Source organism: Acipenser ruthenus, chromosome 21 (assembly GCF_902713425.1).
Source record: "Acipenser ruthenus chromosome 21, fAciRut3.2 maternal haplotype, whole genome shotgun sequence".
Classification (NCBI taxonomy): Eukaryota; Metazoa; Chordata; class Actinopteri; order Acipenseriformes; family Acipenseridae; genus Acipenser; species Acipenser ruthenus.
Window position 1 is genome coordinate 18,177,936 of NC_081209.1, and position 14,007 is coordinate 18,191,942.

Here is a 14,007-nt window from a genome sequence, read left to right on the forward strand (position 1 = left end):
TTTCAGCATTGTAAGTATTCTCTATCATGTAATTTAATGTATGGTGAATGTACAACTAATTTAACTTGGCATGAACTTGGAGGGACAAAAGTGTCCTGAACCATGTAGCAAAAACATACAGATCAGGTGTAAAAACAAAGTCTCCTCCATCTTTTCAATTACAATTGCATCCAAAAATGTTCATGTAGTAAAATAAATAATGTTGTACCTTTATATGACACGAGAGGGCAGCATTGTGTTTGATTGCTTAAGTTGTGACTGAAAGGTATTTTCTTGGTGATACCAATGATAATTACCATGAAAACTACTCGCCTGTGGGACATATAAACAAATCAAATTTGAAGATGGAGTACACTTCACTGAATGGACAAAAAACTAAAAAACATTTTAGAAACTATAAAAACTGTTGGTACCACCAATGAAATGTAGAATCGAAAATGGTGTCAAATATATTAACTGTGCATGAGTGTGGCAATGTGGGTTGCAGTGCTCAGGACAATGACAAAAAACAAAGTACTAGTGAAATGGTGGTTTAATTGTAATCCAAAGTCTGATGACAACAGTAAATAATAATGGAGGACTGGCAATACACAACGATGTGTAATGCACAGTTAAATAACACAGGGTTCAGTCCCAAAATAATAAACACAGTATTTAAACACACACACAGAACACAAACATGGTCACAAGTCCAGGGTGAGTGCTGTAGTGCTTGTGGTGAAATACAATTTACTCGTGCACAGTGGTGAAGTGTTGTCCAGTATTTGTGCTGGCCTGTAGCGACAGCTGCGGATCGTGTTAGCCATCTAATAAATAACAAAGAGTACAATTAGATTTGACAAAACAAACACCAAACATTATTTTACTTTCGCCCGTCAGCGTTTCTCTTAACCATAAACAAAGGAACAGATCACCTCGCTACGTCCACTATTTGTCCTTCAATTTGTACCTGTTTATAGTTTAAAATAATCCATGAGTGGGAATGTTACCTTTTTTAATTTTTTGATTTTATTTGTAAAAAATATAGCGTTGATTACATGGTGCTCTATGCATGGTTAATTAACAAAGTTACATTTTTGTATTTTAGTCAGATGTGTGTTGTTATGTGTCCCGTGCCTCCCCCCCCCCCCCCCTCTTTATAATGCTCTTCGGTTATAACGCTCATATTGTTTATTATTATGGAGGCTGTGTGGTCCAGTGGTTAAAGAAAAGGGCTTGTAACCAGAAGGTCCTCGGTTCAAATCCCGGCTCAGCCACTGACTCATTGTGTGACCTTGAGCAAGTCACTTAACCTCCTTGTGCTCCGTCTTTCGGGTGAGACGTAATTGTAAGTGACTCTGCAGCTGAGTGACTCTGCAGCATAGTTCACACACCCTAGTCTCTGTAAGTCGCCTTGGATAAAGGCGTCTGCTAAATAAACAAATAATAAAATTGTGTGTCCCCCGAGACCCGCGTTATAGCGAGGGAACACTGTATTAATCAAATGAATGTGCTACTATATTAAGGATACATATTACTGAATCATTTGTTATGCTTAAAGTGTAGATAAAGAAAGACCACACATTATTATTTTTACATTAATTTGTATTTGTCTTTGAAACAGCCTTGTTGTTCTCTAGCAATAAACTGTCTTCGTTTTCTATGTACGACCCCATGTCAAAATCAATACAAACATTGTGCAGTGAGACTTGAATGAAGACAAGATCAAAATGATCTTGTCTACATTCAAATAAACAAGATATACGGTATAACTCAAATATCATAACACATTGGAAAGCTGTGTGCTTTTTTATTTTATACCATGTTTAGACTCCTTTCAGTCCCTTCAACTACTCTGCTATCTCTTCAGATCGCCTCCCTGACTACTGTAAGAATTCCAGCAAGTGTGTTTGATCTTTTATATGCCTGCTTGTTTTGGGAAAAATAGATCATTAAACATGTAAGTCCATCAGACATTTTGTAGCCCTAAATACATTACATATAAACTGATTACAGAATCAATAGTATCTTAGGGGAATAAGTATTGCTCCTCAGTAACCCAATGACACAGTTAATTCGGGACCTGGCCATGTAAAATCATAAAGATTACCACTACAGTTTGGTAGTGATTTCTTTATAGCAGTATTGGCCAGTGAAAGCTAGAGCTAACTGGAATGGTCACATTTAGGAACATTCAACATTAAAAAAAAACACGTTGCCATCTGATCAACATCTTGCATTTGGGTGGTGGCAGAATTAACTGGTTCCATTAATTTCATAAAGAACTGACTAAAAAACAAACATTACAGGCAACCCCACTGAGTAATAACGGAGGTATTTCATTTTTTTTATTCTGTTCTTATGGATTAAATAAAGTTTGGTACTCACTCAATGTAAGGCATGTAGACTGAGTGCTTTCTTCAGCACAGTATTGTACAATATCAATGTTTAATGAACGTACATTTAAACACTTAACAATGGAGGTTTTATGTTCATGTCATTCTATAGTCATTTGACCACAGAATAGTATGCAAGGATGTACATAGACCATTTAATGTTTAAAAGTGGTATGTTGACTTCTGTTGCTATTTTTGAGCTCCAACAAATATTTAAAAAATTAGTCTAGTAAAAACAAACTAGCAATTAGTATTGTAACAAAAGGGGCGTGTTTTAATTAACAAATCAACTGCCATTTTCATTGCCTTCAGCTTGTCCCCTATTAAACCTGGTAAGTGCACAGCTGTGTGGTGTGCAGGGTGAGTCATACAGTTAGAGTCTATATTCTATTTGATGTTCTTCACTGGGAATTCCAGAGGGAGGGGTCATGAATGAATAATTTAAATGAAATAAGTTTGTTTGTTTAATCATAAATATTATTTGTTAAATTACTAGAAATGATGTAGTTTGCTTTGTTTTATTAAAAAGTTGTTAACGTTTACTTAATGCTTGTCCTTAATCTGTGATATATATATACAGCTCTGGAAAAAATTAAGAGACCACTGCAAAATTATCAGTTTCTCTGGTTTTACTATTTATAGGTATATGTTTGGGTAAAATTAACATTTTTGTTTTATTCTATAAACTACTGACAACATTTCTCCCAAATTCCAAATAAAAATATTGTCATTTAGAGCATTTATTTGCAGAAAATGACAACTGGTCAAAATAACAAAAAAGATGCAGTGTTGTCAGACCTCGAATAATGCAAAGAAAATAAGTTCATATTCATTTTTAAACAACACAATACTAATGTTTTAACTTAGGAAGAGTTCAGAAATCAGTATTTGGTGGAATAACCCTGATTTTCAAGCACAGCTTTAATGCGTCTTGGCATGCTCTCCACCAGTCTTTCACATTGATGTTGGGTGACTTTATGCCACTCCTGGCGCAAAAATTCAAGCAGCTCGGCTTTGTTTGATGGCTTGTGACCATCCATCTTCCTCTTGATCACATTCCAGAGGTTTTCAATGGGGTTCAGGTCTGGAGATTGGGCTGGCGACAGGGTCTTGATCTGTTGGTCCTCCATTCACACCTTGATTGACCTGGCTGTGTGGCATGGAGCATTGTCCTGCTGGAAAAACCAATCCTCAGAGTTGGGGAACATTGTCAGAGCAGAAGGAAGCAAGTTTTCTTCCAGGACAACCTTGTACGTTAATTGAAATGTCCACCAGTTAGCTTTCTGACTGCTTCAGAGTGATCAATATATCTATCCGCCAGTATCAGTGACAGCACTTCAGATGAATTGTAGTTGACAAAACAATTCCATAAATGTTACTCATTTTGTACTTCCATTAGCTGCGTAAGCCTCCAATGTGCAGTTTTTAAAGAAACATGTTATAGAAACCATTCTGTTTTAATACAGATTTCCCGTCTTGCACTAAGTCCTCAATGTCCTTGCCTTATCTTCCAGGAAGTCTGTTACTGCTTGACTTCCTTGCTCATTTCACCTCAGAAGTGTCTTCTGGGTGAAAGTATGTTACTGGTCAAAAGCATGTTAGTCAATAGGAGAAGCAGCTGATTTGTTATTCACAGAAATGGCCCAGGAAGTGCAAGACAGTCTAAAAGCATGGCTTGCAAACAGATGTCTTTAATTTAGTGTAGTACCAGATAACATGTTTTAAAATGAAAATATATGTTTTCTAAAACGTGTTTTTTTCAAAACTGCATATTTGACACCTATATACAGGGCCGGATTAACCCATAGGCTAATAAGGCCCTCATATTTTGTAGGCCCTCCTTTAGGTCCTCCATTCCATGTTGAAGTAACAGCTGAATGATGGTAGCACGGCCATCAGAATTTTTTTGTCTCATTAGATATTGCTTTGTACAAATTGACGACATTGACATTAACAACACAAATTGTAGCACCCTCGTGGTCAGTTAGCAAACTACTCACTTCGTCTTCAGCCTTCACTAGTTGAAAACTCTGTATATGCGGCAGCGACCCATTTTTCAAGCCGTTTCAATCTTGAGTCTGCCTGCATTTTTATTTCCTTTATTTTAGTGATCCACCATGACTCAAGAGCATCTCAGTGCTTCGTCCCTCTTGAGCATTGATAATGAAATTGTCAGGTCTTTGAATTACGATGAAATCATTTATGACTTTGTCACAGCTAAAGCTAGGAAAAAAATGTTTGTTTGAAGAAATGAGTGTAGTGATTTATGTTTGATGACTTTACCTTGAGTCGAATAAACTTGTTAATTTTACATAGGTAAATAAATAAATATTTTTTTTTGCAATATGTAATACATTCTTTGGCCCTTCCCTCCTATTAGCCTTAGGCCTCTCATAACCTTAATCCGGCCCTGCCTATGTAACGAATGGATACTCAGGGCAAAGTAATTATTTTGGAATTATTTGTAAGCTACACTTAACTTAAAATTTTACTTCAAATGTAAGGTTTTTATTGCTTTTTTTTTTTTAAGGAAAATTTTCTGACGAGAATAAAAAGATTCTCCATAAGTGCATGGTGGAGAAAATTCATGGAGCAATTTTGTTAGCTACAGTTAGTAGAACTGGCATTTGCCTTGCATTCAAACATTTAAAAAACCTTTCATGCCACTCTAAAATTGTGTACAATAGCAAAACCACACCATTCTTTTTAACATCCCTTTCCAGCCTCACGCTGTGTGAGGAATGATTCCGATGAATCCCTGGTCTGTGCTCTGATGAAATATTAATGTGGAAAATGTGAAAGAGATCTGGGACTCCGCTAAGTAGGTATTTTAATACTCAATTAGGTGGTGCGCTGTTGTGGCTTTTAACATTTGCTTTGGGATTTGAGGACAGAAGCTGCTTTCTTCAATAAGATCACTGTATCTCTATCTTTATATGTCTGTTTCTCTGTGTAAAAACATATACAGACGTGCTCAAATTTGTTGGTACCCTTACAGCTCATTGAAATAATGCTTCATTCCTCCTGAAAAGTGATTAAATTAAAAGCTATTTTATCATGCATACTTGCATGCCTTTGGTATGTCATAGAATAAAGCAAAGAAGCTGTGAAAAGAGATGAATTATTGCTTATTCTACAAAGATATTTTAAAATGGCCTGGACACATTTGTTGGTACCCCTTAGAAAAGATAATAAATAATTGGATTATAGTGATATTTCAAACTAATTAGTTTCTTTAATTCGTATCACACATGTCTCCAATCTTGTAATCAGTCATTCAGCCTATTTCAATGGAGAAAAGTAGTCACTGTGCTGTTTGGTATCATTGTGTGCACCACACTGAACATGGACCAGAGAAAGCAAAGGAGAGAGTTGTCTGAGGAGATCAGAAAGAAAATAATAGACAAGCATGGTAAAGGTAAAGGCTACAAATCCATCTCCAAGCAGCTTGATGTTCCTGTGACAACAGTTGCAAATATTATTAAGAAGTTTAAGGTCCATGGAACTGTAGCCAACCTCCCTGGGCACGGCCGCAAGAGGAAAATCAACCCCAGAATGAACAGAAGGATAGTGCGAATGGTAGAAAAAGAACCAAGGATAACTGCCAAAGAGATACAAGCTGAACTCCAAGGTGAAGGTATGTCAGTTTCTGATCGCACCATTCATCGCTTTTTGAGCGAAAGTGGGCTCCATGGAAGAAGACCCAGGAGGACTCCACTTTTGAAAGAAAAACATAAAAAAGTCAGACTGGAATTTGCTAAAATGCATATTGACAAGCCACAATCCTTCTGGGAGAATGTCCTTTGGACAGATAAGTCAAAACTGGAGCTTTTTGGCAAGTCACATCAGCTCTATGTTCACAGACGAAAAAATGAAGCTTTCAAAGAAAAGAACACCATACCTACAGTGAAACATGGAGGAGGCTCGGTTATGTTTTGGGGCTGCTTTGCTGCGCCTGGCACAGGGTGTCTTGAATCTGTGCAGGGCACAATGAAATCTTAAGACTATCAAGGCATTCTGGAGCAAAACGTACTGCCCAGTGTCTCAGTCTCAGGTCATGGGTCCTCCAACAGGATAATGACCCAAAACACACAGCTAAAAGCACCCAAGAATGGATAAGAACAAAACATTGGACTATTCTGAAGTGGCCTTCTATGAGTCCTGATCTGAATCCTATCGAACATCTATGGAAAGAGCTGAAACTTGCTGTCTGGAGAAGGCACCCATCAACCTGAGACAGCTGGAGCAGTTTGCTCAGGAAGAGTGGGCCAAACTACCTGTTAACAGGTGTAGAAGTCTCATTGAGAGCTACAGAAAACGTTTGATTGCAGTGATTGCCTCTAAAGGTTGTGCAACAAAATATTAGGTTAGCGGTCCCATCATTTTTGTCCATGCCATTTTCATTTGTTTTATTATTTACAATATTATGTTGAATAAAAAATCAAAAGCAAAGTCTGATTTCTATTAAATATTGAATAAACAATGGTGGATGCCAATTACTTTTGTCAGTTCCAAGTTATTTCAGAGAAAATTGTGCATTCTTCGTTTTTTGTGGAGGGGTACCAACAAATTTGAGCACGTCTGTAAGTCTAGCAAACATTGTGTAAATACATTACATCTAAACTGATTACAGAATCAGTGGTATATTGGGGAGTAATTATAATTTGTTAATTTGGGGTCTGGCTATATAAAATCTTATCAGCACAAGAATTTGGGAGTGATTCCGTTGTATAGCTAGTAGCCAATGAAAGCAAGATCAAATTGGAAAGGACACACTTAGAAACATGTTAGAATTCAATCAGAAATTGGCTGTGCCACCAAAACTTACCAGGTTTATAAACCATACATTGATATAAAGGTCCAAATTACCAGCATTGTGCTGGTTGATGCTGAAAAGCATATCTGTCCCCTGAGGACCTGGGTGTAGCTGTAAGATATACAGAGACTTCCTTAATGGAAGCGATGAGATCACTGGCCTGTCGGTGCTTTGTTCCTTTCTGCAGTATTGGTTCCAGTTCTGCTGTTTACATTGTGCCAGCACTGCCCTTCCATTCAGTAAGACTGAGGCTAAAGTGTTTCCACAACCAGGAGTAAACGCTGCGGGCCATACGGACAAAGGGTAAAGAAACATTCTGGCAAAATATGTAGAATCAGGACTGCACACTCCATGGAGTCATTCCTTTGCTTCCAGATTTATTAACCCCCTGCAGAGGACCCAAATCCCTGGTGCTGGGGGGGATAGTGGAGGCACTTGTATGGATGTTTGTCACATTCTGTTAACCTCTAGAGAACCATGTATCCAATTGTGCTGAATCAACCTGAATCAACTGAATAGTACCTATAGTCTGAGGTCTGCAGGGAGTCTCACCCACGGGCTTGTATGCATTCGTGGTTATCAAGCTTTTAATCTCACATCACCAACAGGGGACAGAATCCGTAATGGCAGTGCATCACACAACATCACCTGTTATACTTGCAATGTTATTATTGTTGTATGATGGTGGCATGTTTGATTGATGCACAGTCCCTGTTTTTTGGGGCCTCCTTGAAAACACAAGATGCATCTTAAATGGGCTGTCCTGGTGTGAACAATTCAATCATGGGGGCTTTGATGCAGAGTTTCAAACATGAACACTTGCACACATTCTCCAAATGTGTTGTTTATGAATGTGACACTCAAATTGTATGAAGATACGAAGACGCCTGGGTCAAAGCCAGGTAGATTCTGGGTCATTTTCTGAAATATAACAAGTTATATCGCAATATTACCTTTGGAAATCAGTTTCTCTTAAATTAAAAAAAAAAATCAAGATGATTAATCCCTAATTTAAATAAAAAATTATTTTTTTGTGATGAGGCATTTTAATGTTGCCATGGAAACAGAACTCTTTACAGTATTGAAAAATAAAATCCTTGTATTCTTCATGTACATAGATCCACGGCAAAAAATATATTGTTATAATATACATGTTCCTGTGTCATAACACTCCTTGGTCAGCCTCTTTATTTAAAAACAAACCACCGCCACTATCTCTCTCGCTAGAACAAGCACAGTACAACAGAGAAGAAATAATACATTTAAAACAAAGACACGAACATTTACCAAACAACGACGAGAACGCACAAACAACGAGGTTCAGACCAACAACGGAATCATTTAAGAAGACGTTTTAAAAGAGCCAGAAAATAAAAATCCAAGGAACCAAACACTTAATGATATAAACCTCACAAGACAGCCTCACCAGGTACCTGAAAAGAAGACTGAAAAAGGACAAATACCTTTCAAATTTCAACAGTAAAAAAGTAAACTGGGGAAGACTTTGAACAATCTTTATTTTGAATGTGTTATCTCTTCTCTTGTGCTGTGCTGTTGTAGCGAGAGCAATAGGTGGCGGTTTGTTTTTAAATGTTACTCATTTCTGTATACTTTAATAAACATATATAATAAAATATGGGTCAGCAAATATTATATCACACAGTAACACATGTCTCTCATTAGTTTGGGGCTGGTAATGCACTCATGACTGCGCCGCCAATGCATTTCTGCCTAAAACCAACTCGAGGTTATTGTGTGATAATATATTCTAACCCATATATTACTCTATTTATTTCTCTAAGGTTTACATACTCACCATGGCCCTAGGCTTTTAAACAAAGAGATTCTGACTCCCCAGTAGGGGGCAGCAACACACTTGAGGTTTGTATTTTTATTTTAAGGGGTGGCTGTTCAGGAGCTTGATAGTTGTTCTGTTCAGTTGTGCTGCTCTGTACAAATTGTCCCAGGGGGCAGAATTTCAGAACACAGCAACTCAAATCTCTCCAGGCATTGTTTTCACTTGCCTAGATATTCTAGTCTCCTTTAAGATGGATTACTGTATGAGAAAAACAAAGATAACTGCAATTATCTATTTTCAATTTTTCATAAGATTTTCTTTTGTAACACTGATGAATCTTTACATATATATATATATATATATATATATATATATATATATATATATATATATGGATTTGTATTACTGAGCAGAATATAAATGTCCAAAAATGATGAAAATCTTTGGAAAACAAAACTATTTTAAATGTAAAATGTTCTGCTTAATCTGATGCTACATAAAATATTAAAAAAAACAAATACAATAGGCTGCAAAATGAAATATGTATTTTACTTCATCATTTTCGGATGTTTCCACAATTAATGACTGAGTGTGTTTAGATCAATTTTGATGAAGTACATAGATATGCACATTTAAAAAAAGAGTAATGTCAATGAGAATTTTATCTTTTTGGATTGGAAAAATAGGACGGTGTCAAAATTTTTAGACACTGCATCTTTTTCTCTTTATCTGTTTCAACTGCTAACTTACTGAATACTGTTAAATTAAGAAACTGTTAGTTAGAGAGATAGATAGATTTTTTTTTTACCTGGAACTTTATTGCAAGTGAATATTAAGATCCACCAGTGTTCTTTAAATGAGGCCTGTGTCAGTGATTGAGCAGGGAATTAAAATACACAAAATCTCCTGGCTCACAGTTATTTGATCTAATATACAAATACCAGTACTGTAGGAGAATATTTGCCATGCGTTGATAATGATGAGGAATCTGACTAACAATAATTTATTGAAGGGAACCCTATATGATGTTATTTCATTTTACAAATCACTACAATACTTGAGTAATTGGTGTTGAACAAAACCCCTTCTGATAATTTCAGTAAACCAGCATGACTTCAAGGGTAATTTGCCTGTCCTGTTGAAACCAACAGTTGTCATTTTTATTTTTCTTCGGTGTGTTTAATAATGTAGTGTTGCCGGTAACTATAGTATAGAGTGCATGTTTGTTCTGTGTTTTTTTCTTTTGGAAAGTTCAATGCTTTTCTGGTCATCTAACATCATATAATGACCTCTCTACACAGAACCTGAAAACAGTCAGGTTTATAATTAAAAGTACATCACATCACTGGCTCTTTTGCATTATGGTTAAGACGCTCAGGGTCGTCGATTCGATTCACATGCTGTTTAGGATGATGATATCTAATTAAATTAGTTCATGAGCTGCAGGCATGTCAATAGTATCTAAAAGTTTCTATACATGTTTTATTGGAAGCTGACAGAGGTTTTCCAGGATTAGTCAGACATGATCTAATTTACAGGAGCTGGCAACATAAGCAGCTGCATCTCTAACAAATCCTAACATTATTTAATGCAGAGGAAGGCAAGCCAATTAGGAGTTCATTACATTAGTTGGTAATAAAATTGACTGATAAATTAAAAGTGAAATCCTGCCAAGTGAATCAGAATGTTCTTAAGTTCCTAAGAGTGACAACCAAGGCATTAAGATACAAACCAGCTCTTAAGATCATGTAGTTATGCCCCTCATCATCACCTAAAAGCACAGCCATGTGGTGTGCAGTGGAGTCATACAGTCAAGGGAGCACAGGGGTTAGGGTCCTGACTGCAAAGTCGCATTGTCTCTGGCGCTCCTGTAGGCTAGGCAGGGACTGTTTCTCCACGTTACAACGGACCCTACTGGCCAGGTGCTTGGTGAGCTCAAGCGGACACCTGTAAGGCTGACCTTTGTCCTGCAAAGGCTGGTAGCTTGCCGACTTCGACTCTCAAGTTCCTGGGTGTAAAGAGGCAATTGGACTGGTCGTGGGATCAGAGGACGCCCACTGACCATCCATTCTCCTGAACTGTTGTGGGGAATTGCTGCGGCGAGACAACGTAATTGGACATTTTAAAATCGGAGGAATTTCCCCCCCCCCCCCCCCCCGCCCCCCCCAAAAAACTACTGGTTCCTGTATAGTAGGTCACTGCTGGTGTGATTGCCACCCATAAAACCATAAAGAGCTAATGCTTTTAACAATCTCTCATTCTTTTCCCGAAAACCCAATTTCCTGTATCGAAGGCTCTGTAAACAGTCCAAAGCCCTTTGAATCAGGTTGACAACAAGATATGGCTGCAGGAGTTTCAATGATCTAATTTGTGCGTGAAACCATCTAGAAGCTGGTATTGGAATCCAGTACTGAACACTGCCTTTTTTTTATATCTGTTTATAAAATGAATGACGTAACTGTCCTTTCATTTTGCACTTGAAAGAGTTCAGCAGCATGACCCATGTAGATAAAAACACGTTTATATAAAATGTTTTGGAGCCTTGCTGGAATTCTAAGGACAAAACCATCCTTTTTTGCTGAATCCTATTTGTTAATCAATCACACCTTTCCCAAATTGTCTTTCTCCTCCACCTCCCCACCGCCATCTTTGCAACTGTATCTCCCTTCCACAGAGTCAATGGTTCTCCATCACCTGACCTTGGTGGATCTCAGACCGATGTCGGAGGTCACACCTTGACCAGAAGCCAAGATTCTGAGTCAAACTGTCCAGTCATTACTACACTAAATTATACTACATTATACTACACCACATTAAAGATTACAGCTATCATAGCTGTGCCTCGATATTTGAATTATATTCATATTAGTGGGTTTGAGTAGCTCAGCTGTTAGCATGTTGGGCTTCAGTGTGAATTTCAGGGAAAGCAGTGGATGCAAATAGCTTTTTTGTTATTATAATCCTCTTTTCAAGGGGGTCATTCATTTTGTTTTTTAAAAGCACATTAAGATGCAGGCTGGTGTGTGTTTACAAGACTAATGCATCCCTTTCAATGTGTCCTTGAGATGCCCTCTTCCTCCTCACCCCCTTCACTGAATAAATATACCTTTTGATAACTGAATGCTTTCATAATTACAAAGCTGAACTGTGGAAGCTGGTAATGGAATAGGTACTTGTAAGCTATACTGAGATGCTATCCTGGCCATTGTTACTTGTCTGTTAAGGAATTCACTGATGATTAAAGTTATAGTCCCCAAGGTTTTAAAGCCCTTACCTTTATTTTCTTAAGTATAATTTTCATAGCTCTCATGCTGTTGACCCTTTTTTTCATTGTTTAAATGTCTCTAAATCTACAATGTAATGGGTCGTAGCCACAAAGCTGTTACTAAGTTATTTAAGGATGTCTCTTCAAGTTTGATTTTCTCAAAACTGTAGGTTTCAAGGCTTGATCCAAGTGATTCAGCCTCAACATGACTAGGAAGATCTACTACCATTTCACAGGACAGGAGCAAGAGCTGCGTGGAGTGTACCTTGGGAACTGAAATAGGAGAGAAGTGCTTATGATTTAGGAAAGAGGACAGCGCTTCCCCTTGGCTCATGGAGAGCCGCCCTCAGTGAGTTACTTTCCCTAAGAGGAACCAAAATAGGATAGCGGATGAATCAAAGGGATGAATAGTCCAAAACATTAACATGCAAAGAGGGCCAGAGGTCTTCTCCCCCACCCCCGGCTCCCTGAGACCCACCTCCATGGAGTCATAGCTCCAAGGCTGGGAACAAGCTTTGCTCTCCAGAGAGAGAGACTTCCATACATGAAAAAGGATAGTGTGAGCATAGGAAATGGGAAAATGGAAGAAAGTTAGCATAGTTTTAGCCAGGGGTCCCCTCTGGCTCACGTAGGATGAGGCCACCGCGGCTGGGCCTCTGAGGTTGCGAAGTGAGCTTCACTTGCCCCCAGAGGGAGACCATTGCAGAGGTGCACAGCATAGTGGAGCAGAAAGGGACGATCGAGTCAATGAAAAAGCAGATGGAGTATAAAATAGTGAGATTGACACATATTTAGTGGGGCGGAACAGGGAGGGGAGGGCTAGCTCCTGTCCCCTGAACCACACATAAAGGTCACAATAATGCATTTAATAAACATACCTGTATATTCTAACCACTACAATACCCAATACCTTCTGCACTTCTGCCCAGCACTTCAACCACAGATCTCCTTAACAACTAGGATAAAGAAACCCACTGCCTTCTGCTCTTAGCCAAACACACTACCTCCTATACTACAGTATCTCAAATCATTTATTCCCACTCTGCCTATTGTTCTGCTAATCCTAGGGGCACTCCCTAAAGTGCCGCTGGCAAATGTAACACGTGTGTTTAGTGAAATGTCAGCCACACTGTCAAAGCCAAATGTCACATTTTGGGATTAACAAAAGGACATTCTGTGTATGTGTGATAAAATGTGCTGTGTTGAATAATTCCTTAAACTGTCTTGGGGAATTCTATGAGGTGTGTAAACCTGACCTCTAGGAGAGGATTGAATATGAGATTAAAATGGCATGTAGATTTCAGACAGTATATTGAGATTATTATAATGGCAGGTAAACCTAATTTTAAGTAGATTCTGCAAAACTCACAACAATAAACTATTTCCCTATCTCATCTTGCACACAACTCAGAAAGTTGTTTTCTCAAAAGACATACTAGAAAACCATACATGTCTCCTAATAGCATCTTGGTGTAAATGATCACTGAGGAGAAGAGGAAGATTATATGGAATGGGGGCATGTTCAGTGGCAATTGTGTTTGCTGCATTGACATGAACTGCAGTCTGTAGACATCCCAATGACATCTCAAGTCTACTATGGATATACAGTAGCCTCTGTTGAAAATCATTAGAATCATGTGAGACTTTCCTGTGGCTATGGTCTGGGATTATATATCCATTCTACAGTATATATGTGGGACTCACTTCATATGCCATACTACAATACATTTTTCCATTTTCGTCATAGCAACTA